The sequence below is a fragment of the Python bivittatus genome, unplaced genomic scaffold (genome assembly GCF_059951505.1).
Source record: "Python bivittatus isolate LINGU-HERP-01145 unplaced genomic scaffold, Pbiv_v1 ctg000850_np1212, whole genome shotgun sequence".
NCBI classification, from domain to species: Eukaryota; Metazoa; Chordata; class Lepidosauria; order Squamata; family Pythonidae; genus Python; species Python bivittatus.
This window is the reverse complement of record NW_028277112.1, coordinates 23,236,512-23,262,429: the sequence shown is the minus strand read 5'-3', so window position 1 is coordinate 23,262,429 and position 25,918 is coordinate 23,236,512.

Genomic DNA, 25,918 nt, shown 5'->3' with positions numbered 1-25,918 from the left:
TTAAAACAATAAATAAAACTACAATTACATAAAACCTAAAGCCTGTACAAAACAATTACTAAAAAAGAAAGAGTCCAGGAGGTCGATGGTTTAGAGCAGCAAATGCCAGGCTTCTAAGGGGCTAGCCATCCCCACACTGATGTCTTCCCTCCCCACCCCAGGCCAGATGGCAGAGCCAGGTCTTCAAATCCCTCCAGAAGGCCAGGAGTAAGGGGGCCAATCTCACCTCCAGGGGCAAGATATTCCAAAGGGTGGAGGCTACAGCAGAGAAGGCCCACCTTCTGGACCCCGCTAGTTGGAACTCTTTTATCAAGGGGGTCTGGAGCATGCCCGCTCTGTGTAATCGGGTGGGATGGGTTGAAGTCATGGGGAAGAGGCGGTCCCTCAGGTAACCTGGTCCCATGCCATGTAGGGCTTTAAAGGTGATAACCAACACCTTGAATTGGGCCTGGAAGCAAACTGGTACCCAGTGCAGCTCATGGAGCAATGGTGTTATATGGTCCTTCTTGGACCTCCAAAAATAGCCCACGTGGCTGCATTCTGGACCAGCTGTAGCTTCTGGATACTCCTCAAGGGTAGCCCTATGTAGAGCGCATTGCAGTAGTCTATCTGGGAGATAACAAGAGCATGAGTGGCCATTTGAAAGGCATCCCGATCCAGGAAAGGGCATAACTGATGCACAACCCGAAGTTGTGCAAAGGCCCTCCTGGCCATGGCTGCCATCTGCTCTTTGAGCAGGAGCCATGAGTCCAGGATGACCCCCAAATTACACACTGGGTCTGTCTGGGGCAGTGCTACCCCATCCAGCACCAAACATGACAAAGTCCCGGATACAGAGGAGCCATTAACCCACAGCCACTCCATCGTACCAGGGTTCAGCTGAAGCCTCTTGTTCCCCATCCAGACCCTTACAGCCTCCAGGGACCATGAAAGGGTGGTCATGGCATCACTTACCTCACCTGGGATGGAGATATATAACGGAGTATCATCAGCATACTGATGATACCTCATCCCATGATGGCGGATGATCTCACCCAGTGGTTCCATGTAGATGTTGAAAAGGAGTGGAGAGAGAACCGAACCCTGCAGCACCCCGCAAAGGAGGGGCCGAGGATGGGACCTCTCGCTCCCTATCACCACCAATTGGGATTGGCCCTGAAGAAAGGAGGTGAACCAGCACAAGACCATACCACCCACCCCCAATTCCCTGAGTTGTCCCAATAGGATACTATGGTCAATGGTATTGAAAGCTGCTGAGAGATCAAGGAGAGCAAGGATGGTTGTACTTCCACCATCCTGCTCCCACCAGAGATCATCCATAAGTGCAACCAGTGCTGTTTCCGTTCCATAACCAGGCCTGAAACCTGACTGGAAAGCATCCAGATAATTTCCTCCAGAACCCTTTGGAGCTGTGACGCCACCACTTTCTCAACCACCTTCCCCAAAAGGGGAGGTGGGAGAATGGACAGAAATTGTCCAATATGGTAGGATCCAGGGAGGGTTTCTTGAGGAGGGGGTGCACCAACGCCTCTTTAAAGGCAGCTAGAAACACTCACTCCCACAAGGATGTATTAACTATCCCCTGGATCCAACCACATGTCCCCTCCCGAGCTTCTTTCACCAGCCAGGAGAGGCATGGGTCCAGATGGCAAATGGTGGCCTTCACAGTCCAGAGGATCCTGTCCACTTCCTCAGAATCAACAGGATCAAACTGTTCCCAGATAACTGAGTAAGAACAATCCCCTGGTATCTTCCCAGACCCTACTTGGTCTAACGTGGAACGAATCTGAGCACTTTTGTCCTGCATATGCTCTGAAAATTCCTCCACGTGGCCCTGCAAATGAATCACCAGATCCCACCTTACCAAGGGGGAACTGTATGTTCTAACACTGTAATTAACCAGATATATTTAACTATATACACATGACAATGATTGTAATGAAAGCTTAAAAGATATAGTAAAGTGTATTAATACCTGGGAAGTAAACAAAGCAATTTAGTGTGCAGTATTATTGACCCTTTAAAATAGAAAATGAAAAGCTTAATTTTCTCCTTAAATTTTATTAACAACAATCCAACCATGTTTTTTAATCAAACTGTAATTTTCAATAGTTGAATGGTTTCTTTTATTTTCTTGGCAAAGTTTTTAAGGATCAATGAACCAAATCCTGATCCTGCAAGTTGTGGAAATTGCTCTACTCCTATTAAGCATGAATGACCTAGAAGGACAGCATATTCTATTACCTGAAAAGTAGTGCGATCTTTCAATCTACTTTTGATTCAGAAATTCAGGTATGAATCTTCCATAAGAATGTACCTCTGAAGCTTTGCATGTTCTCCAGCATGATTTTGTGTGAGGGACAGCCATCTATATCCCATGCCAATATTATAAACAAACAAACATACAAATGGAAATACTTTAGAAGTATCTCTCAAACCCTTCTTCAGGACTAATACAGAAATTATTTCAGACTGTCCATCTTTATAGCTTTCCTCCTATATATCATTCTATCTGATCTTAAAAGAATTATGCTAGTTTTTCCTAACCTGTTGCCTCTAGATATAGGGAACTGAAGTCCCACACAACTGGTGCATACAGAGTTGGGAAAGACTGAACTCTAATGTAAGATACAGAGATGTATCTCTGTTTCATAGTTTGTGGCTGAGAGTCTACTAGGCTATTTTTAAGAAAAGAAAATCTTCATAAAAGCTCATAACTGTCAACAGCAGCATCTCTACTTGACAACAAGCAAACATCCCCAGACTTCCAATGCTAGTGATGCAGACACAACATTTTAATTTGAAAGATAATCCACTCATCTTGTGAGAAGAAAGTACCAAAGTGCAAAAAAACCACACACACACAAAAAACCAGATTCAGTCATGGGCAAACAACTAATCATCAGTGTGATTTCATGGCAATTTATGAAGCTGGTCTAAGCAAAGAAGGTTAATTCATGAGGATGTCAAGTCTTTGTTTAGAAAAGGATGTGGAATGAAAAGAAGCAGAAAAACACATGTCAGGAGAAAAACAGGCCAACAAATTGACATGCATGCCCTTCCAAAAGCAACTAAAGAGTTAATTGCCAAATCATACCCAAAGTCTGACCCAAAGTAAATTAAATGATTCAAAATAAAAAGCTTTATAATCTAGTGAAGCAAAAACTCTTTGAAGTTAGTGTTGTCCCCACCCAGCAAATCAATTCATCATTCTGATAGAAACTCCTTGGAGTTAACCGAGTATGCACAGCATGCAATTCTAGAAGGTTGTGTGTGTTCTTATTGTAATGACAGGGTAGGTAGACCAGCCTCAGTGTCTTCCAGGCAAGTTGGACTACAGTTTGAACCATCCCCATCCAGCATTGCCATGCAGGATGAAAATAAACTGAATTATGATCTGACATAACTGGAAGCACTAAATTAGGAAATATTGCCATACAACAAGATCTGATAAGAAACTTTCTGATCTCAAGTCACTTTATTTAGCTATCTAGCCTACTGATGTCTGCAGATCTCCAGCATCTCTAACAGCCTGATCCTTCTAAGACTGGATTTGTGGTGTGGCTATACTTCATTCTGCTACTGAGTTTTAGTAATAAAGCAGCATTTGGTTAGTACAGTCAAGATCCAAACTGGAGTTCTATTCAGGCATTACAGAAATTGCTCAAGTCCAGTTCTAGCCACTTTACAGCTAGCACAATTCCATTCAGAATAAGTTCATTCTTTCATAGTGTGGTATGAAAACAACTAGATGATGATGATGGGGGAAAAGATGCAGAAATTCTAATTCTTTATAGGAGATGGAGCAAGTCAAATGTCACAGAAAGCAGAGGAGTTTTCAAGCACCACTTCTTTAAATGCTGGATTTTCTTTTTTTTAAAAAAGTGCTTGTAACTTTGTTATTTTGAGAGAAAATGTGATGGAATTTGCAGCCATAGCAGCCCATCACCTGCTAAAAGCATTCATGGCATCTCCTCTGTGGTTCAGGGTAGAGCTATATAACTGCCTGCAATCACATACTGGTGACACCTCACCCCAAACCAATGAATGACATCATGCAGCAGTTTCATGTAGATGTTAGCATGGGAGAGCAAACCAGGCTCTATGGCACCCCATACTGAAGTGCCCAGGGTCTCAGTTGTTCATCCCTTATTATCAGCAGTTAGAACCAGCTGCTCAAGAAGTAGTGGAACTACTGCAAACAGCGCTCCAAATTCCCAACCCTTGTAGGTGATCCAGAAGTGATGCCACTAAGAGATCCAACAGGAACACAAGGGCCTAGCAGAGAGCATCCACAAAACACACACGCACATATGAAAAGAGCCAAACTTGTACCAAAATGGTGTGATCTGATCCTATGGATGGGTCTGAGGTCACCATAAACAGTGTTACTACGTGCCATTCTGCTAATACAGTGAGCACAGAGAAGTACGGATGGATTCATACCTGTATTTATTTGTACTAACTCTTCATCATCTGGTGGCATCATTCCAGGTGTCACATCAGACACTTTATATGCCAGAGCTCCTTGGTAAGCCATGGAATCACACAGATTTGCAGATGAGAGAGGTAAGTACCTGCAAAAAAAAAAAAAAAGGGAAATCCATCAGTTGTCTGGAGCAGACCATCTTAATCATTTCCTTAACTGTACAGAAGTCAGTGGTGTTGACAAGCCTCATGATGACCATGACAAAGGACTGATCACAATGTTCTCATCCTACTCCAAGATGAAAACAAAATTAAGTGTGTGCTGATCTATACACATTGGGCCAGCTAGAACAAGCCCATGGTTGTCCTGGAAGCCATGAATTCCTGACCAACTCCAGATCTTACTTCAAAGACATGGAGATTTAAATCTCCTAGGACGAATAGCTGGGAAGAATCAACACCATCCCTGTGATGAGTTCCAGGAGCTCAGGTACGGATATTGCTGGGCAGCAGTGTTGGCAATACACTTGCAGAATCCCAAGCTTGATCCTACAGCCCAATTTCAATTATAGACAGTCATATCTAGTTACTTGTGGAGCAGAGCATCTAGTCATAGCTAAGGTTTTAAACAGGAGCATTACTATTCTTTCTTTTCCTGCCCTTGTAGTGGTGGCTGGTGAAACAGCCAAAATCTTGCTGGGCAATAGGATGTAACATACCCCATCCTTATCGAACCACCAGTGTATTTGCAGGGACAATCAGCAAAGGAGCATCCCAGTGCTGCTGAAGGCTGTCCAATGAGGTTGTGGCTTGGGCATTGAATTTCATGATATGGAATGCTGAAAACCTTAACTGAATGCAGTGGATTTTACTGTGATTATATAATGATTTTATGTTCCTAGGTGCCTTGAGGGTTCTCCAAGCAGAAAAAAATAGGGCAATGAACAAACAAACAAATGAATATAAGGCATTAAAACTTATTGGCATTTTTCATAAAATAAATTAGTCACTAGGGTTGGTCAGATAACTAATACTATCAGAGTTGCTTATGGTAACAGACTGGATGAAAAAGAAATTAAGTGTATAATAACATTAAGGATCGCTTTGATTCCCCCAAGCTTCCTCTATCAATACAGCCCAATACATTGTGATAGTCATGGCCAATGATTGTAAGGGTCACTCTGATCTAAGGGTAAACCAATTGATCACTCAATCCTGTACATCTTTCCCTACAACACAATGGGGTTTTGTGAAAAAAATGAAAAATCTCCCCCTCCTTTTTGGCTAGACTGAGTAGCCTACTTTATAACATTCAGAGAAAATGATCAGGAATGGAGTTTCATAAAACATCATTCACCTCAGCCAATGAAAATCTGTTCAGAATCTCCCTGTCCATCTTGGAAAGTTGATATATATCCATATTTGGAGTCTACCTGCTTGGAGATCCCCTGCTATTCCCAGTCCTGTTGTGTTGTGATGAGTCTCTGTCATTTACTGACAGCTGCAGTTCTCTGTTCTTAGTTGGGCCCTGAGAAACCTTTTTGTCACCACCACCATCTTGTCATCATGTCCTTGCCACTTCCTCTGCTTATTTACTGTTTCCAATGTTCTTCTTGGCAGCAACTGAGAGACAACAGATGGCAACCATTTTAATTTTGGAAGCCTAGACATAAAAAATAGCTTCTGCCACTGACTCAGCTTTTCAGTTCATAACTGCATGCATGAGAAAGCAAACTCATTCTTTTCAAGGAATAAAGCTATATTAAAAACCGGGGTGGAACATTAGCAAAGGGAGGATTTTGCTCTTTTTATTTCCTGTCAGTACTGACTTAAATTAATAAGGTGGCCATGAATACCTTTTTCATTTAAGTCAATGCTGTCATCCTCAAAGTCAAGGTGAATAACTGACAGCTAAATGTCAAGATTTTGAATCCATAAGCACGAATGCAGAATACCTAAAGCCAACTTTAATATCAGAAATAATCCAGAACCTACTATACATACTGTAGGAACCTTGGGCTTTCCCCTGCTCCAACCAGGCTTAATTAGTTTCCCAAATGATCCCATTTTAAGCATAAAGCATCCAGATTCTTATTTCTGCAGCCTAAGATTGCAAAGCCAAGAAGAATTTAATAATTTTTCAGGTCACAATAAATTGCTAATTACTATTTTGCCACAAGTTGTACACATAATGAACATTTTAAAAATTCAATAGAGAAGTAGCAGTAATTCTGGGTAGCTGAAAAAGCCATGTTTAGATTTCTACTTTTCCACCAAACCGGAATTTCATGGAAGGCTTTAGCAGATGAAGTCAGATGAATGGAATTTCTTGAAAATTGCACTGAAGAAATTTACTCCAGTTCTGCGTTCTTGCAGAAAGACAGGAGGGGTTATACATATAAGAGCAGCAGTATGCATTTTATTTTTATGGGAAATGGAATTGATTGCACCCATATGGAGCAGTCAATGCATGCTCAGCAAGTGCCCCCTTACAGTCTAGATCATTATAATGCAACTTAACATTAATCTGTATTGGTATAAACTCAGCAAGGGAACATAAGAAAAGGACTTCCCGCTGGTTAGCTTCTGTTCTTTAGAGATAATAACAGGGACTTGAGTGTCTATCTGAGTGCCATTGCAAGCACAAAGATTATTTTAATATTACCCTTTAGGGATCAATCAAGTCTTTGAAATTATTTTCAGTTGAGACTCCAGTATAGAAGTTCTGACCTCACTTAGTCATACTTAGTCATACTTTTTCAGTACATTAGCAAATGGAGGTTAGGAGGTTAGGAAGAGACTTGGGGAAACAACATAAAATGAACACGTTTTCTTCCTCACAAATTTTACTGAATGAGTCTGATTATTTTTTCCCATCTATTTTGTATAATTTAAGCTGCAACCCTAAAATCTTATATGGAAGTAAATCCAACTGACTCAGTAGGTTTTCCATCTGTGCAGGTATCCTTAAAACAGCATCCACAGTCTTTTCACACTCATGGTATAGAATAGTCATCATGCAATTTCTTCAGCACAGCTCCAGGTATGTTAAAGTACAGTTTCCATTTAAAGGGATTCATTAGAAGCCAAAATGGCATCATACAAGTCATTACATCATCACATGAATGACATAATAATGTAATTTTCATCGGACACTCTGGTATTGCTGAAATGTCACTAAATTGGGGAAAGCAAATATAAATATATTCTGTAGCAATGCCACTTTAAGGCTGTTCGATCTCATTTGAAGAATAAGTTCTACTGTACTTCAATTAATAGGAAGCCACTAGTTTCAGCCAGTGTGATCAAGTGAGACCTTAGCTACTTTGCTTGAAAAGTGACTAAATTCAATGGGGTTGAAGTAAATTTGGGAATGAAATCCTTTCTTTCTGAACAAATCCATTATGTAAATTCAGTGCTTATGTAACTTGAGAACATGCACTACAGACCCAACACCTGTTCTGGTTTCCCAGTAACAATTTTCAGACAAATCTTTGAACATCCTAGGGGACTAAGTGAGAATGCTATGCGTGATTAGATTTATTCCCTGCCTTCAAACTTACAACATGGAAAACAAGATTACAAAATTAAAACATAACATTAAAATTATAAAATTAGTAACGCATTAATGATTAAAGCTTGATAAAAGATACATCTTATTGCTTTTCTAAATACTGAGATAGTGGGGCCAAAACATGCCTCTCCCTATAGGGAGAGAGGTTTTCTCCCACATACTAGAGAGATGAGCCTCTGGCAGTGGGGGGCATCTTCCAAAAGTCCTCTTTTGCTGATTTTAGTGATTGGACAATTTGATCTTAGAAAGACAGATCCTCAGATAGCTGGCCCTAAATTGTTTGGGGATTTGTAAGTAAGCACTAATATCTTAAACTGAGTTCAGTGATCAACAGGTAACTGGTGCAGAAATTTCAGCAGTGGAATCATGTGATTCTTGTGCCTCATCCTTGTTAACAGGCTAGCTGCATCATTTCACTACAACCCCAGATTCATTATAACATCAGAAACACAATACAGAACAGTGTTTCTCAATCTCAGCAACTTTAAGATGTGCGGACTTTAACTCCCAGAATTTCCCAGCCAACATGTTGGCTGGGCTGTTCTGGCAGTTGAAGTCCACACATCTTAAAGCTGCTGAGATTGAGGAACACTGATATAGAGCAATATTAAACACACATATCTGAAATAGTGCCAATGATTTTGTTTTAAAGAAATAGAATACTAGATCAAGCTCTGGAGCCCACCTAATACTGAAGACTAACTTTATTGTTTCAATTCTGAAAAGAACCTTGTTTCTGCTTTCTATCCTCATGGGAATTTGTTTCCTTAGCCAATTAAAAAATGGTGTGCAAAATAAATAATTAAAAAATGAGAAGCAGAGGGAAATTGAAAAGAATACACACATTTTCGTCAGAGAGTAATAACTGTGGCAAACATTAGCCATCCTGCTTTCAAGGGATAATATGCAGATGAGTAAATTACTCAAAAGAGGGCTGTTTAACATCTCAAGGCAAATTTGTAATCTCTGTGTAACAGTAATAAAGCTGTAAATTTAATTCATTAGCTAAAATTGCTGCATTCCTAAAGCTAATGATACATCCAGGGTACTGCCATGTTGCTGAAAGAACAGAAATGATATGATTTGTGATTCCACCCATTGTTTTGATAGCCTGGAATTATCAGAATGAAGGATGGTAATAATCTAGTAATTAACAGCCATTTCTTTTATCACTACAGAAATGGCACAACACAAACTACAAGTGACCTATAATTTGTGCTGTACAAGTCCTGCACCTGTTCATACTGTAGTTGTAATTATCCTTGCAGTCACCCCAAATCTTGCTTATTAGTTCCTTATGGGACTGATGGGGATAGCAAACATTTGAAAAGACCATAACTTTTCTTTCTTTTTCTATTGAATTAAAGGTCAAAACCACAAAAAAGGCTAACAAGAAGTAATGAGTGCATCCAAACAGTAATTAACACTATCAGCTCTTTGGTGAGAGCAGAAGTGTAAAAAAATAAAAATAAGTTAAAAATATTAAAGTTAATGTGGCCCTTATGTTCTCATTCTTCTGCTCTGCAAGTGCATGGCAGAGAAAATGTAGAACAAGTAAACAGGAGCTAATTGTTTCCTTGAATGTGTGGCATTATCAGAATGATGCCAACCCTTTAGCAAAGATCACTGGTAATGTACCGTATTTTTCCGACTATAAGACAATACTTTTTTCTAAAATCCTTACCTTAAAAACTGAAGGGCGTCTTATTCAAGGAAGTCAGCCAAGAATCGCGCGGTTGCAAAACTGCCCATACTTTGTTTCTGCAGAGAGGCTTCCTCCTATTGCTAGCCTCCAATCATAAGTGAAATAGCTTGTGTCCCAAACAGACTTCCTCCAATCACGAGCCTGATGTAACTGACGTCAGCTGATACTGAACAAACCAATTAGAGGAAGGCTGTTTGCAGAGACAAGCTATCTGCAGTTTCACTCGTGCTTGAATGTAATCAGTTATGCAAAAGAGCCTGGAAATAGAGCTGCAGAGAGACAGTTTGGACCACCTCCCACCGAGTGTATCAGGTAAATGTTAACTAATTACTAAATAAAAATGTGTTCTGCACTATCTTTAAAATATTTATTTTTTAATTTTGGGTTGGAAAAGTGGGGGTCGTCTTGTACATGGGGACGTCTTATTGTTGGAAAAATACGGTAGTTTGATTGTTAAAAATGTGCTGTTTTGTGATCCCATCCTCAAGAGAGAGGATGAGGATGTGACCAACACTGACACACTAAAATGATATAACTTCATCATCCATTCACAGCTGTAATTATGACATTGCACCAGTAGAAAGCTAGTCTTGTGATCATCACTCCACCATGACTGCAGGCAAACAAGTGAAAGATTGGATGACGCAGACATAGGTAAAAGAGCAGTTAGCATAGAAATGAGCAATCTGCACAAACGGAAGGTCATGAAGAACTGAGGAAGGGCAGACGAAGAATGGCTTATCTTCTCTGAATCATCACAGCTATCTTGCTGCAGGATTCCAGACACACAAATCTCCCAACCCTAAAGCCACAACAGGGCTGGGAAGACAAGGCATTTCACACAGCAGCAACAGACCCCGGCAATGCCAAAAATACAGTTGCCAGCAGCACCAAGTTTATAGAGTGTTGTGCCACTTAGTAAGATTCTTTAACATTTTTGTTTCTTTTGGAAATTCTGGAAATTGTTGTGCAACACTAGGCCGGGGAACACTAGGCCTACTATGTCCTAATTCAGACAAAGACAGTTATCTGAATTATCAGTGAATTCTACTTTATGGTAAATATGGATGCAAAGCACTCCATATTATAAATGCATTCATTATTATACTATGTCTTCATTATACTAATGTCAAGGAAGGAGAACGTAGTTGCTATGTATCACATTAAATGCACATATACATGGGTTGTTTTACATCAGGTTTAACTGCAGCTGCCAATGATCCCCACAACAGATGATCACAATATGGAAATGAGAAAGCAAACACCAGATCTACTAACTCAAATTCAAACCAGCTGCAGATCCCCCATTTACAGTGACAGCTTGTGTTTCAAAAGCTTTGATCAATGCTTGTTTGCGTGAGCTTTATATTATTAATGCTACAAAGCAGAAACCCAGTTTTTAGATAGCACAAATTTGGCTTGAAATAGATGTTTACATCAATCGCACAGCACAGTTTGATATGGATATTTTAGAAAGTGGAAATAATTAATACTGGAATTAGACATCTTGGTCATTAAGAAGTATTTTTAGCCATAACATCTTTAAGTCTAAGATTACTCTAAGTTTAAGTGACTTTTTTTACAATATCTAATACTGTGTAAATTCATATCTGCACCTGACATGAGACTTTTGGGAGGAAGAGAGGGAAACAACCCTAAATAAAATCTACTATGAGGCCAGTCACTAGAGATTTGCTGCAATGATCAGTTCTGCAAGTAGTGGCAGATTTTTATTAGTTGGAGACCAAGATTCAATAGCTCATAATAACTGATTTTTATTACCAGAACTATCAAACGATTGGCTTTGAGGAATTAGGTTGCAATTCAGGGTTGAGAATTTCAGCAGTCCATCTCCTGAGTCCTCAGGCCATCAGGTGGGGCTGGGGGCTGAAGACACCCAGGTTCCTTGTTCTTTTTTTCAAGTCCTGCCATGGCTGACTCTGTTTTTGATCATTGTTTTCATCCGGTGATTTATTAATAGGTTTTTAATCACCTTTTGTTGGATGCTGGATGCTGTTCAGGGTTCTTCAGGACTAGGGCAGATTATAACTATTGCAAATAAATTTTATCCACCCAGAGTCATTGCAGAGTTGGGCAGCCATATATAGATTTCATAAATAAATCAAGAAAGCAAGCAGGACCAATGGCTATGCATTAATGCTATGCTGAAAATATAGAGCACCTCCACAATCATGCTGTTTCCAGTCCCCAGTGGCTCAAAAATAATTTAGAGGTTTTCTGTTATTCTCTTTATTTCTGCTGACCTCTAAATGTGAAGAACAAGCAGCAAATAGCATCAATATCAGACTCAGCCCCACCTGATACTCTCTTTTATTAAAGGCCAAATTCAGTGGTTGAGTGTTGCCTGTTGATGATGATTGGTGAATTAGAGCTTATTATGTAATTATAATATAATTACATAAGAATTATAGATAGTGATTTTAATTATAGATAGAGATTGAATTATGTTATTTGATGTGTTGGTTGATTTTTGTTAATTTTCATGAATGCTTTAATGTTTGTTTTAGGTGTCTTATTGTAAGTATTCATTGTGGATGTTATTGTTTATACTGATCCTATACTGTGGAAGTTTTAAATTTGTTTGTTTGTAAGCTGTCATGAGCCTGCATGAAATAAAGCCTGTATAAATTATTTCTCCAGTCCAGCTTGCCATAATAAATTGCCTGCACATATATACATGTATACCATCCACGCTCTTACTTCCTATTTATGTGCATTTGATTGTATTTTTTAAAAAAATGCATTTGGAGCTGTGTTCAAACTGGCTTTGAATAACTAAATGGTCATATTCTGCATATTTTTACTATTCTTATTTAATTTGATTGAAAAGAAATTAGTTTGGATTTTTTTTTCCCCAAAGGAGACAAATAATCCATAGAATTGCTTTTGAACCAAATATAGAGATTTTATCCTTATAATAGTTATAAGGTAGCTGAGATGTGTGTGTGCAAGGTAGACAGTAACACAGAGACTGTCTGTTTCATTGTCAAATCATCTCTTCAGCTTCCCACACTTGCATTCAAATTCAAAGGAAGTTATCATGGGAGAATTCCTCCCATTGAACTCTTCCGAATCAGGATGCATGGACAGTCAGAGAGGCTTCAGCATGAAAGCAGAAAATAAATAAATTTGCAACCCAAACCCTCTGTCTCCCCACAACAGTAAAGCAAAACAAAGACTTTTTGAGTTGTGGTTGACTCTTGATTGCATGGATGTCCACACAGTTTTCTTGGCAGCAAAGTAAAAGTGGTTTGCCACTCTTCCAGCAGGGTGTTTGGTTCTTTATTTTTTAATTCCCCTGGTTAGCTTGCAGCACTGGGATTTCCTGCTGGCCTTCCCTCCAAATAACAACCAGCTCTGACTCTGCTTACCTGCCAAGGTCAGCTAGGTACTGGCAACTGCTTAGGCCGCAGCTATAAAGTAGACTCAGGAGCACTACAAAAGACACTTGAATGGGAATGAATGGGAATGAATTATGGGAAAAAAGTCTTTTTCAATCAGAGGCACAAAAATTCTGGGAAATCAAGGGAAAGATTTCAGCATAGTGATATTGTGTATATTGCTTTTTCAGGTCTTAAGTGAGCTCTTTACATACATGTGTTTAGTACTCTTTTAAAATAATTTTAAAGTGTTTTAAAACAGGGCTGGTGCCTCTTGTGAGAGCACTAATCCTTTGCTGCACAAAAGGTTGATTTAAACTGGGAGAAAAAAGCTGGGTGTTGCTGATTTTGTCACATTACGTGTTTTCAGCTGCTTCTGTTGACAAGGGATTTCCTATAGCTGTTGTTTCTACAGTTATTACTTTGGTGGGGACAGCATCATTTCTGCCCACTTCAAGTGCTAATTCTAGGTGCTGATGGCCATGACTACTTACAACCACTCCCCTTGCAGCACTGGTTGAGTATGGTGTTCATTTGTTATCAGTTCCTCCATCCCACTTCATCCTGCATATCCATTTTCTGCAATGACTAACCTAACTGATGGGTCACAGATATTGGAGCAGAGGGTCAGGGTGAAGCAGGAGAGGACACCGATGCTCTTTGCAACTCATCTAATGTACCAACTCCCTCCCACTTCATCTCGTCCTGTGACCTGCCCTCTATACCTATGACCTGTCAGGCTATTTCTGAACACTGGTTTAACACTTTTTCAAAGGAGCACTAGACTTGTGTTCAGAAATAACTTGACTGAAAGGTCACAGGTATAAAGTGCCCCCACACTTGTGACTACTCACTTGGGCAAGCTGAAAGGTAATTCATCCCTGATCTCATGCACATGCCTACAGTTATCCAACTCTGCTCCATGACATATTAAGGAGAATGACCGGTGGCAACCCCTGGAAATGATAATTGGTGGGAGGAGAAACACAGTCAGAGGAACCCACCAATCACTTTCCTTAACTTGTTTCACATTCAAAATAGAACTCCCCAGCCTCATTCCCAAAGTAGATATGTCTTGGCAATCAAGGCTGAACAATTTTTGCGGGGATAATTTTTTACTGAACAATTTCATGGAACAGAAGGTAGCATAATTAGGCAACCCTCTGGATGTGACCTAGTTACCCATTCAGAACAAAGGGCTGAACTCCATTTGGCATAAGTAAGCAAATTATTTCACTTGCGATAGAACTCAGGAGAAACCATTTTAATTTTGGAGAACATTCTTAGTCTCATAAATGCGTTGATCCATTAAAATTCAGAAATAGTGCCAGTACAGTGGTTAGAGTAGTCCTTCTATCCTGACACTTTTCCTGATGTGTTGGAGTTCAGTTCTCAGAATGACCAGCTGCTAGACCCAAAGACTAAATTGACTGAAGATTCTGAGAACTGAAGTCCAACAGAGAATTCAGGTAGTCCCCAGTTTAAGAAAAAGTTCCATTCCCAAGGTCTGTCCTTAAGTCGAATTTGTATGTAATCCAGAACAGTATTATTGTATAATACTATATAAGTAGTATTCTGTAATTATCTCAAACCATTGTGTATTTAACTTGAATTTTGCTACAATAGGCTCCATTCTTAACTATGGGTTGTCCTTAAACCAGGCATTCTTAACCTGGGGACTACCTGTGTGACTGAGAGAGGGAACGCAAATCCCCACTCAGCCATGAAGCCCCTCTGGTGAACTTGGGCATTTCTGGAATGTTGTAAAGAGGCCAGAATAATGATGATAGAATGAAGAATGCCTACGAATGCTCCCTTGGGCTCTTAGGAGGAAGGCAAGATCCAAATGAAGTTAATGCAGACTGCATAAAAATAAATCTTGGCCTACAAAATCTTTAGAAGGAAAAAACACACAAAACACACTGTCATAGGAGCTTCTCAGTTCCACCTAGCACTGCCGTCATCAAGTCCCACCCCCAGCAGGGTTCTGCGCTTTTGACAGCTACAGAAAAGTGAGCAAGTGATGGTTATTGTGCTTGTGGGGGCGGCAAATGCCTTCCATTCTGAACTCCAACTTGTCAAAAAGAGAAGGAGAAAAAGGTTGTTCACTGCTGGTTTTCAGCCAGGGTTCCTTGAGGAATTAACATAGGTAAGTCTGCACGGGCATTTGATTTGACGTAAGGCTTTGCAAACCCACTTCCTTTAATAAAGTAATAAAATCAAAATGGATGACAATAATTCCTGGTGTTTTCTATTTGCAGTTTTGTCCCCCTGGCATCCCAGCACTAATTGGAACAGCCATTGGGCTGTTTTATTTTATTTATTCATTTTTGCCAAGGAGCAATGTAATGCCTAGACGTTTCCAAGAATGGGAATGGAATAGCCCATTTAAATCTCTTTCTCCCTTTGAGCAGAGCTGTGAGTTCCACTGTTCAGATATAAAGGACTACATTGGACATAATTCCTTCTCATTTACATGAGGAATAGCTCTGAAGAAGCCAATAGAATTACAGCAGAGAGAGAAAGAGATGGACTTTGTGCTAATTGTAATTCCAGCTGACCCATTTCATACAGATACGTAAGGCCTGCAGATAATTCCTTTCTCCTTCTACATGAGAATGAGATAACATAATAATAAGCAGGAACCAATCTCACCAAATATCTGCATCTCCTGCTAGTAAGACTGGCAATTTGTGGATTTTTTTTCTTTGAATCTGGCTTAAACATTGTGTTGTTTAATCACACAGATAATGAGAGGACATAAGAGTTACTCAGAATGGAGATAAATATACATCTGCTGGCTGAATAGGAATACACATCTATTGCTTACAGCTTACCTGAACTTTTCTCTCAATAAAAGCAGTCCTGCTAAACAACTGTATACCTGAGAGGGAAGGAGGGAGGGGGAGGTGCTGCAGCTTAAAAATAATGCACACTGAATCTACACAGCTAAAATATGAATATTACTGCCTAATCAGTGGAAACTGTGGTTCTTAAAAACAGCATTGCAATATCCTACTGAGTTTATAGCTTACATCTTTATAATACTCTCATTAAAGTCCACACATAAGAGGTTCATAACTTTCATAACTGTCTCATAGTTGGCTATTATGTAGTATTTGTTTTTAATGGAAAAGAATGCTGCTGGATGACATTGTGTTTTATGTCTATTTCACCTGATCTGCATAATTCATTACAAAATTAGTCCAGATGCATCTTCAGAACCTTAATGCTCATTTAACCAACTTTGCAGCAACCAAAAAAAAAAAAAATGTTTTCATACATAGTACTAGAGATGGCATCAGTCTTCCCATTCAGCTTATAGCTCCTTTGCTGGAAATAATTGTACAAACAACTAAATGCTATTCCAGATATTGAGGAGCATGCCCCTATTGGATGTGTGTTAATTAACCCCCTTTTCCTGGATTCTGAAAGCAAGACCAGAAAAGTAACATGAACAAAAGTCCATTGGTGCAATCAGCCTTTTCTGGTTCCTCTTCTTATCCACTGTTAAAGCACACACAAAACACACACGTGCATGCACATACACCCACGTGCAATCATTAAGGGACCTCTGCAGTTCAGGGGAATAAGAAACATTTCCCAGGAGGGCCCAGCACAAATCTAAGCACCTTTCTGATCATAGAAGACATCTTTCGATCTAAGCTGTAACATTGTACTTCATGGACAATTAATCTAGCGGCTGTGATAGCAAACTTTAGAAAAGAAGAAAGAATAGAACTCTGGAGAGAAAGAGGAAGAGCAGAAGAAAAAGTGGGAAATCTTGAAGAAGAGAGAGAGAGATGGATATAGATATTAGCATATAGATACTACAAATCCTTCAAAAGAGGTGCAGGAACATGTTTGAAGTCTCTTTTTTTTGAATGGTTAGTCATTTCATCCTTTTGTGGGACTTGTGTGGTTGCTCTGGACACTAGTCTTTGCTGTCTCCAAATGCAGATGCGTGCTGAGCCCCTTTACTGGGGGCAAAAGAAAAGCCAAATACATGCACAGGCACGTATCATAAAAATTGTGAAAGAGAGATAGCCTTGATGATTCAGAAAGATGCACTTCATATACTTCCTGCACATTCCAAAGCACCTTTTTGAAATGTGTAGAAGCAGAAGCAGATCAGAAGTCTTAATCTGCCTGGTTCAAGTAGAGTGGGTGTGCTTTAGGTCTCCTCAATTAAATGCTATCATCCTGTGAGACCAAGGAAATGTGCCTTCTCTGACACAGCCCCTGCCCTCTGGACAAGCACCCCCCAGAATTCACAGCTCCAGAAGTCTCTTAAGATCTGGCTCTGTTCCCAGCCCTGGTGTTAGAGCAGTGTTTCTCAACCTCAACAGCTATAAGATGTATGGACTTCAACTCCCAGAATTCCCTAGCCAACATGCTGGTTGGGGAATTCTGGGAGTTGAAGTCCACACATCTTAAGGTTGCTGAGGTTGAGAAACATTGTGTTAGAGTATCTGTGAAGCCCCTGTCAGGGAATGATTTTTTTTAGTTGGGGCAGTCATGTGGTTTTTAGTTGTGTTTTTAGTGTATGTATTCAACATATTATAAATGCCCTAGAATCTTCTTGGAGTTGGTCAGCCTTATTAAATCTGAGTGAGTGAGAGAGAGAGATTTCAGAGGGTCTGTGAATTTGGATGGAAAAAATTACAATTTTATGTTCACTACTTTACTGTATGCATTTAAATACATTTTTCTGAGAAGAGGTTCCTGGTTTCACTAGACTTTCAAAAGACACAAAAAGGCTAAGAATCCCTGAGGTAGAAGTAGAGGTAGGGGTAGAGATACAGGAGAGGTAGGAATAGAAGTAAAAAGAGAAATATTGTTCCAAAATCAGTTTTCCATTTTCTCTGTCTCACACACAGAGACATGTTCCTTCCCTTATGAAAGAGTCTTCTATTTTTTCTACACCATTCTCAGGGCAATCTATAATTCATTTAGAATTCTTGTGATATTATGATAGTTAGGTGTTAGAGAATAATAAAGTGACAGAAAATGCTGTTATGCTTCTTAAGCTGGAAAAGTCCAATGGGAAGAGCTTCTTCATGATATATTTTCTTCAGCTATGGAAAGACAAGTAAATCTGAGACCACTGGGGAAGCCATTGTACAATGAAAGAAGAACACTCAAACTGAGATCACTGTCAGACTCATGGAGACAACTTCATTTCTTGTTAGTAACAGTTTCATAACTTCTCTTTCCACAATATACTTTCAGTCAACATCCCTGAAAACATTCTGGATATATGGAATTTAGAGTAGAATGATTCATGTTATGTTCAGATACCTGATGGGTACATTCTTATGACCTGATGCTTTGGAATTATAATGATGCATTGACTGTTTATAGTATTTTTTGTTGTATTTCAAATTCATTTAAGGTAAATTTTACATTTCCTCCTACACATTTGATTAGGAACTTGAAAAAGAGATCATGTTAAATGTATTTTTCACTTCCTGTTGTGTTGATGTGAGCTATTCATGAACCTTAATTTTGATGAATGGCTTAAATATACTTTGGAAATTCCTTTGCTTTTGCTTTTCATGTTAAGAGCATACTTGACTGGAGGCATTTCTCAAAACATTTGTAAGAGAGTAATTCCCAACTGTCTTCCGAACTTGAATAAATGATCCAAATGACTTATGAACAGTCAGTGCAAACATCCAAATTTGTCATTGCATTTTGCTCATTTGCTGTTCTCTCTTGCATCTTGGCAAAATATGAATCTGGTTCTCTCTCAAAAGCACCTCAGAATTGCTTCCAAGGTTTTGAGTCGGTTCTTCTTCATGCTGCTGTACAGTATCTTTACAATACAGAAACGGTGCATTAATATTCTAATTTTAAAGACCTCAGATTTCAGCAAGACTACAAATAGCACAATGGATAAAAAACGCTGCCTTTGATTCTGTTAATTATGTGAGAAACAGAATTTACTACTCAGATAAAACATGAAGGTCCTGCATCTCATTTTCACTATATTATGTATTGCCTCACTGTTCTTGCCAGCTATTACTAACCTCATCCCAAAATCTCTAGGGCCAGACAGCGACCCTGGAGCCTATCCCAAATGAACCTATTTGCTTACTTATCTCAGTAAGGCTTGGAAAGTGCCAGCAATTTTTTAAAAAATGTTTGGGTGCAATAGAAATGAGGACTCGTCAGGCTCCAGGGAATCTTTAAGTGTTTGGGAAGGGCTGGGGGAATTGAATGAGCAGCTAAATTGTGTTTGGAGTATTTCTTCTACTTCAACAGCCAAATCTGCCACTGCTCATGTAACATATGCAGGTGGTAGAAACAACATTCTGCACATGAATGACAACAGTCATACATATGCATCAGCTTGTGTTCATGCATACACATAGAATGGTTCTCTCTTTGTGCTAGATTTTTATAAGCGTGTGTATTTAGAGCAAAGTAGATATCTCTGTAGTTAGGAGTATCACTGAAATCTGGAGAAATCTTTTCCCAAATTTAAAAAGCCTCCTCTGCATGGATAGTATTTTTAGAGTTCTTCTTTGGGGAGTATTACATACTTTCTTCACCCTAAGCCCTACTGGGGAAAAAGTCAAGACTCAATGCCATGTTCTCATCAAGCCTTTTATTCTACAAGTAATAATCCATTTTTTAAAAATCTTTAAATTTCAAGGTCTTCTATGAATTTTCTACATAGCAAGTAATAGAAGATTATAAAGAGAGTTTCTCATGTGGAACAGATTCCTCAGAGATCTTGGTTACTATCATCTTTTTAAGATTTGCTTGACATTTTCAATAATTGCATTCCCAAAGCCCTCCGAGACAAACGGCTGTGATGTTAAGAAGACCAATCAAATAATAACAATCTTTTTCATGAATCTGTCCTCCCTTCCACAATGCATGTTTTGTTTTGTTTTGATGAAATAATTTGACTATCTGTAGGCTAAGGAAGCCACTCTGATGATTGCATCGCTTAGCTACCTCGGAAAAAACATCCCCCATGAATAGTAGGACCACCAGATTTGAGTTGCTGCCACTTAAAAATCTAGAATTTTGCAGCCCAGATTTGGTACCCTACATAAGACTGATGCCCTAATGAGCACAAGCACACACATCTATAATTTAAGGCTGAAAACCTTAAATAAATGTATGTATATATTTGCAGCCTGCATATTGCTACTAAGTAAGGATTACGATCCTAAACTGATCACTCTGTTCTATGTTGTAAGTTTAATATAGTCTAAGCCTCAATCTTTTACCCATGTATTAGGGAACAAGTCCCACTGTGCTCAACAGTTTGTTTCTGGGTAGACACGTTTAAGATTGTGCTTCTCCAAACCGTGGTATAACTAAGGCTGCAGCCTCTGAATGCAGTCCAAGAGGGAAAATAACCTCCCAGGTAGATGATGTGGCAGTTACCCATAGTCTAACATCTGTTCACATAATAATTTCCCCAATTTGATCAAAATACCACCACCCCTTCAGCTTATTCTGAGCAACCCTAGACATAGAAATTCCAACACTACATCACTCTTGGCTTCTCTAAGAGGAAAAGCCATGACATAGGACTACTGGATCTAGGCTGCAAAAATCTAGATACTATTACATGACAGAAATATGATACAGAAAATACAAATTTTCTCTGCTGTTATTTAGAAATAGCCCGGACTTTTGCAAACCATGTCTGCGCAACATGACAAGTTTTGGGGGAGATACAGGAGGGGATCCTAATGAGGGTTCTTTTTTTATGCTCCTCTCACTATTGCCATTTGCAGATAGGATCTTGTGCTCAGGGTTAAGGCAATGCTGACTTCAGTGATTAAACTTCTGTTCTGGGGAGATGGAGAAAACACATAGCCGTCCTATTGAAAGGTTGACTGGATTGCAAATCTAATCAGTGCTGATCACTTTGAATGTGAGACTATCAAAACTGGGAAGACAATCAGAACTGGGAAGCTTTTTCTGTACTTGTCCCTGTGCAAGAGGGAGACTCAACAGCCTCTCTGAATCTAACTCACAGTGGTAGACACAGTATAAAACCTGACTTTGGGGCAGGCAGTAAAAGAAGAGGGAAAGCTCTCATTTTGAGATCTTTTCTCCATCTCTAGCTGAAGTCACTCAAGAGGAAATCACAGCAGCTGGGTGTCCAGCTCTGAGCTTTCCCCTTCCTGGAAAGCCTTTGTTTATTCCAGGGAACTACTCTGAGCCAGGTTTCCTTAATGATCTGGACTTGCACACAGCTGGCATGATCACAAGGTGAGCAGATGTTGGTTGGAGCCTTCCACTGAGCTAGATTTGCACTTACAGTCCCAAGGAAGGAATTTCTGGGAGCTGGACTTCACCCTTGCAGTATATTCTTTATTTCTCAAAACCACAACCTCCCTGTGTCCTTGAAGCAGCCCCTTCTGAAATAGGTTTCATATCCTTGAAGGACCAGCTATCTTCACCTGACCAGCTGGGTCCAGATCAGACATGGCATGCGTAATTTCAAAATACACTTTAGATAAATGATATTGTTTGCATACCTGTCCTTACTGGATGGTCACTGCATAACAACATAAAGGGCTGACTTGCTTGTTGCAACATTTTTTTCTCTCTCTTTTTAAATAAATTATAGAGGATCAAGGGACCAGCCAGACATGGTTGTCATTACAAATACACATTTTATTAATGTTTAAAAAGTGATTTGTCTATGACAAAATGGTGCTTACTCCTATGCAATGACTTTCAAAATTCTCCACTATAATACTTAGATTTCCCCTGGTCATGAAAGCTCCCTAACCCTACAGCTCTGAACTGGAGACATTGAAGGAGCTATCTAGGAACTGAAGATACCATACTTAATTCTCAAGCTGAGAAAGGAGCATCATCTTAATATATACGTAATAAAATTCTTGATGGCTCCTCCATTTGTTCCTGAGTAGGTATTCACTTGACTGAGGGTTTATATGTGGTGGTTGAAATAATAATTTCAAAACTTTTGTTCTGGTTTATTACAATATGAGGATGCTGAATTCCAAATCCTACATGACTTGATTTTGTTGCTTTTAAACCCAAAATGAGAGTTAGCGAATCAGAATAAATACTGCAATACATATAGCTTGAAGATGAACGAGTAGATATTTTTCATCAAGCTGAAATCAAAATTCTACTTTAGATGATGTACATATTCACACTCACTGACAGCATACAGCATCTTTCAGGACAGTGGTGATATAAATCACAACATTGATAGTTAAATTGATTAACCCGTCTACAGTGAGTAAACAAATTCAGATTCTGATTTAATACAGAGTGTTCATTCTTGCAAGAACCTCAGTGTGTTTTCAGGATGGTGATGAACTAGAAAGGGAAAAGAGAATGCTTGGAGCTTAGCACTTCATGGCTATTGGCTGTCGCTACCAAAACCTAAATAAGTGGCTGAAAAAGAAACCATTCAAGTTTTTCAAGATGTCCCTAAGCACTTTCCTGCAAGATTAATTTTTAGTTTTAATGAAAATAAATGGTAATGATCTAATGGGAGAGTTAATTAGAAAATATGCATTCTTTCAGTACATTCCCCAAGAGTCCCTTGTGCTTGAAAATAGAGTACAGAATGAAAACAATCACTTATAAATTCAAAGAAATTCACAGCCAAATGATCTAGGAAACTTAAGCTGTCATACATGATGTATTTCTTCAACTGTGTCATAGCCGGTGGCAGTTCCATATGCAGAGCAGAATGCCGCCCCCCCCCCCCCCAAAAAAAAGAACCCAGAAAAGTTTAAATCTGTACAAGTGTATCAGTCAGGATCAAAGTAAATAGGGAGACAGAAAAAATGATATTGGCATCCATGTTATCTGACATTCCTATATTCCTGATTATTATATGCAGCCTTTAACAGAGTAAGTTTAAAAAAACAACAACTATAGAGATTGTTTCTGGATTGACAACAAAAGATTTTTAAAAACCTCCACTCCTATAAATGCAAATTACAGTTCTAATGAAGCCTCAGTTACTTGATTACCTGGGCATAAACCTAGTCTTACATCCTTTTGCCACGGGTCAATGCTCATATTTTCATCAGAGGTGGTCAAAAGCTATAAAATGCTGAGTACGGAAGAACTATGACAATAACAGCTTTTCCTTTCTTCCTTGTCTCATTGTTCTCCACAAGACAAGTGGTTGTGATGGATGATATTGGTTCACTACCATTATCTGAATAAATTGAACTTTAGACCAATGTGCATGAGTGTTTAGTTGGTTAGCCAATGGAATATCTGCAGATTCTGAGAAATCTATTAGAATTCTTTGAAGATGTGAGAAAGTAACATCTCTTAAATTCTATGACATAGAACTCTAAACTAGATGGCTCCAAAGATTTAGGCACAACATGATACACTTATTCTCTCCTAAACACGAACAATTCTTTTCCTGCTTTGTCTTCCCTTACCATTCTGTTTCCAGACCAAATGATGCCATATGGATTCTAAGAGATAAAAATAACTACTCCCCTCTTTCATTCTCATCTCACTTTTCAGCATCTGCCAGGGATGAAACAAGACAAAACATCCACATTATATGGACTGCAACACATTGCCTTTTGCTACATAAGAGCAAAATCCTCAAGCAAACATTTTAATTTTAACTTTAAGATTTTTTCAGATTAATTTAACATTGAGATTGGGTTTAAGAACAGAATACATTCCTGTTTAATATCGATTTACTTACCACGACGTAGGTACTAAAGAGCTTTCATATTTTCTCAGCTTCACAGGATTGTATTCTCAGAGGCAGACTTACTTATTTATTTATTGCTTTTCTCCTCACCTGAATAAAATAAGCATTTTGTTCATATAGGATAGATATAAATGGAGCAGGATGAATGCTCATGGTTACATCAGGAATAAAACAGGACATTTAAAGGAATAACAGGAAAACAATGCCAACAGCCCATAAGAAAAACAAAACAATTGTTTGAATCTGTTATGAAAAAAATATAGCTGAATTAAGGCTAGGGAGGGACAGTAAGAAAACTCTTAACACTTATCTGCAGGATTTACCTTCTGTTCCATGAATATTTGTAGGGCAAAATACAAGCATTTCTAAAGGACTGTATATATGTACAGCTGTACATGCAAAGGTTCTTCATCAGATCAGGAATTTTTAGCTATTCTGGAAGAGCCTGTAAGCATATACATGCAGGTTTCCCTCACTTTATCCAAATTGGCTATTATGCAAGGAATCGTTTTCATCCAAGAAAATGGGGGTGGGTGGGAAATGCTTTTATATGATTTGTGCCAGCATAATCAATTTGCACCAAAGGTCTGCAAACACACCAAGACTTCTTCCCACCAAAACTGCTTGAAACTTTTCCTGCCAAAACCCCTCTCTGCCTACACTCCTTTACCATCATGTTGTACAGTTGTTCTAGTTGTGTGCCTAGTCTTCCAATTACTTCCATATCTGCAATAGTTACTGTTACTATTGAGTAAAAATCACTATCAACATTTTGTCCATACCCCTTACCCCAAATGAAAAGAAAAAGGACCTCTCCAACACTAGAAACAAAGTTGGACCTATTATATTGCACTGAAGCTGGTGAAAGATCCTTAGCCTGAAGATGAGCTTTTAACCTGGGCAAGTCTACTGTGTAGTGAGAATAAAATGTGCAGTGCTATGATGCATTTTACTTCTTGTGGCTTATCTGAGATGATAGCCACATGCATTAGAAATCCAGATGGAGAAAAGATGCAGAAAATGCTTTCACTGTACATAGAACACCAGACAAGGAAGAAAACATGTTTGAGTAATGAATAAAGCTCTAAAAATTATGAGGATGTTTGTCAATGCCTTTGGGTTACAAAGTTTTATGGCATACCTCACAACCTCCTTTTTTCCCCTCTGCCTCACTTTAGGCAGATTCACATTATTATTGTTGTTGTTGTTATTATTGATTTGATTTTAGCACTGCCTGACTCCAGAATAACTCTGGGTAAGCCACAATATAAAACAGAATACAAATACAATAACATAAATAAAAATGTAGTAAGAGAAGCATTTTAAGGGGGAACATAACCCTAGCATAAAGCAAGCAAAATTTGTATAGACACGTAGGAGCTCCTTTTCCATTGAAGGGAAATTTTACATTGAAGACATAGACATTAGGAGCAGAGAAAAAGCTTGAACAAGGAGACACATTACAGTCAATATGAAGATTAACATTCTCAGCACCTTGTCTGGACTAAGAAGCTAAGCAGCATTCCACTTGGATGGAATGAATGGGAGACAATCAGGTCTGTACTCTAGACAGGGAAGGTGAAAAAGAACCTAGAAGAAAACAAGCCACTTCCATATTATAGCCAAGAAAACTATATGGACCTGTCCCTGAAGTCATAAGGAGTTGAGTTCATGCCAAAACAGACTTTTTTAAAACTAACATATAATTCAAGTTTTATACTTTCATGGACTACAGCCTATTAAATCTGATTATAGAAGACTGACTGAGTCTTCTGAAAGTTACAACTTCATGCAAAATAAATCCTCTGCAGCTCAAATAATATATGAGGACTCTTGATATGGAATTTTTATGTTATAGGGATCATTAATATTGATCAATTCAAATACAAAAAAATTACATATTCTTTTTGTGCCATCACCTTTTCTTTAATGTATAACACATGTGGGAGAATAATTGCAAAAATCCATTCAGATGTATAATATTCATCACTAGAAATAAAAATGGATTTGAAGAAATTGTGCAAAAAGTGCACTCTTTTGTAAACCTTCTTGAACAAAAAGTAACCTTGAATTGAATTTTCATTACATGAGGCTGCAACACT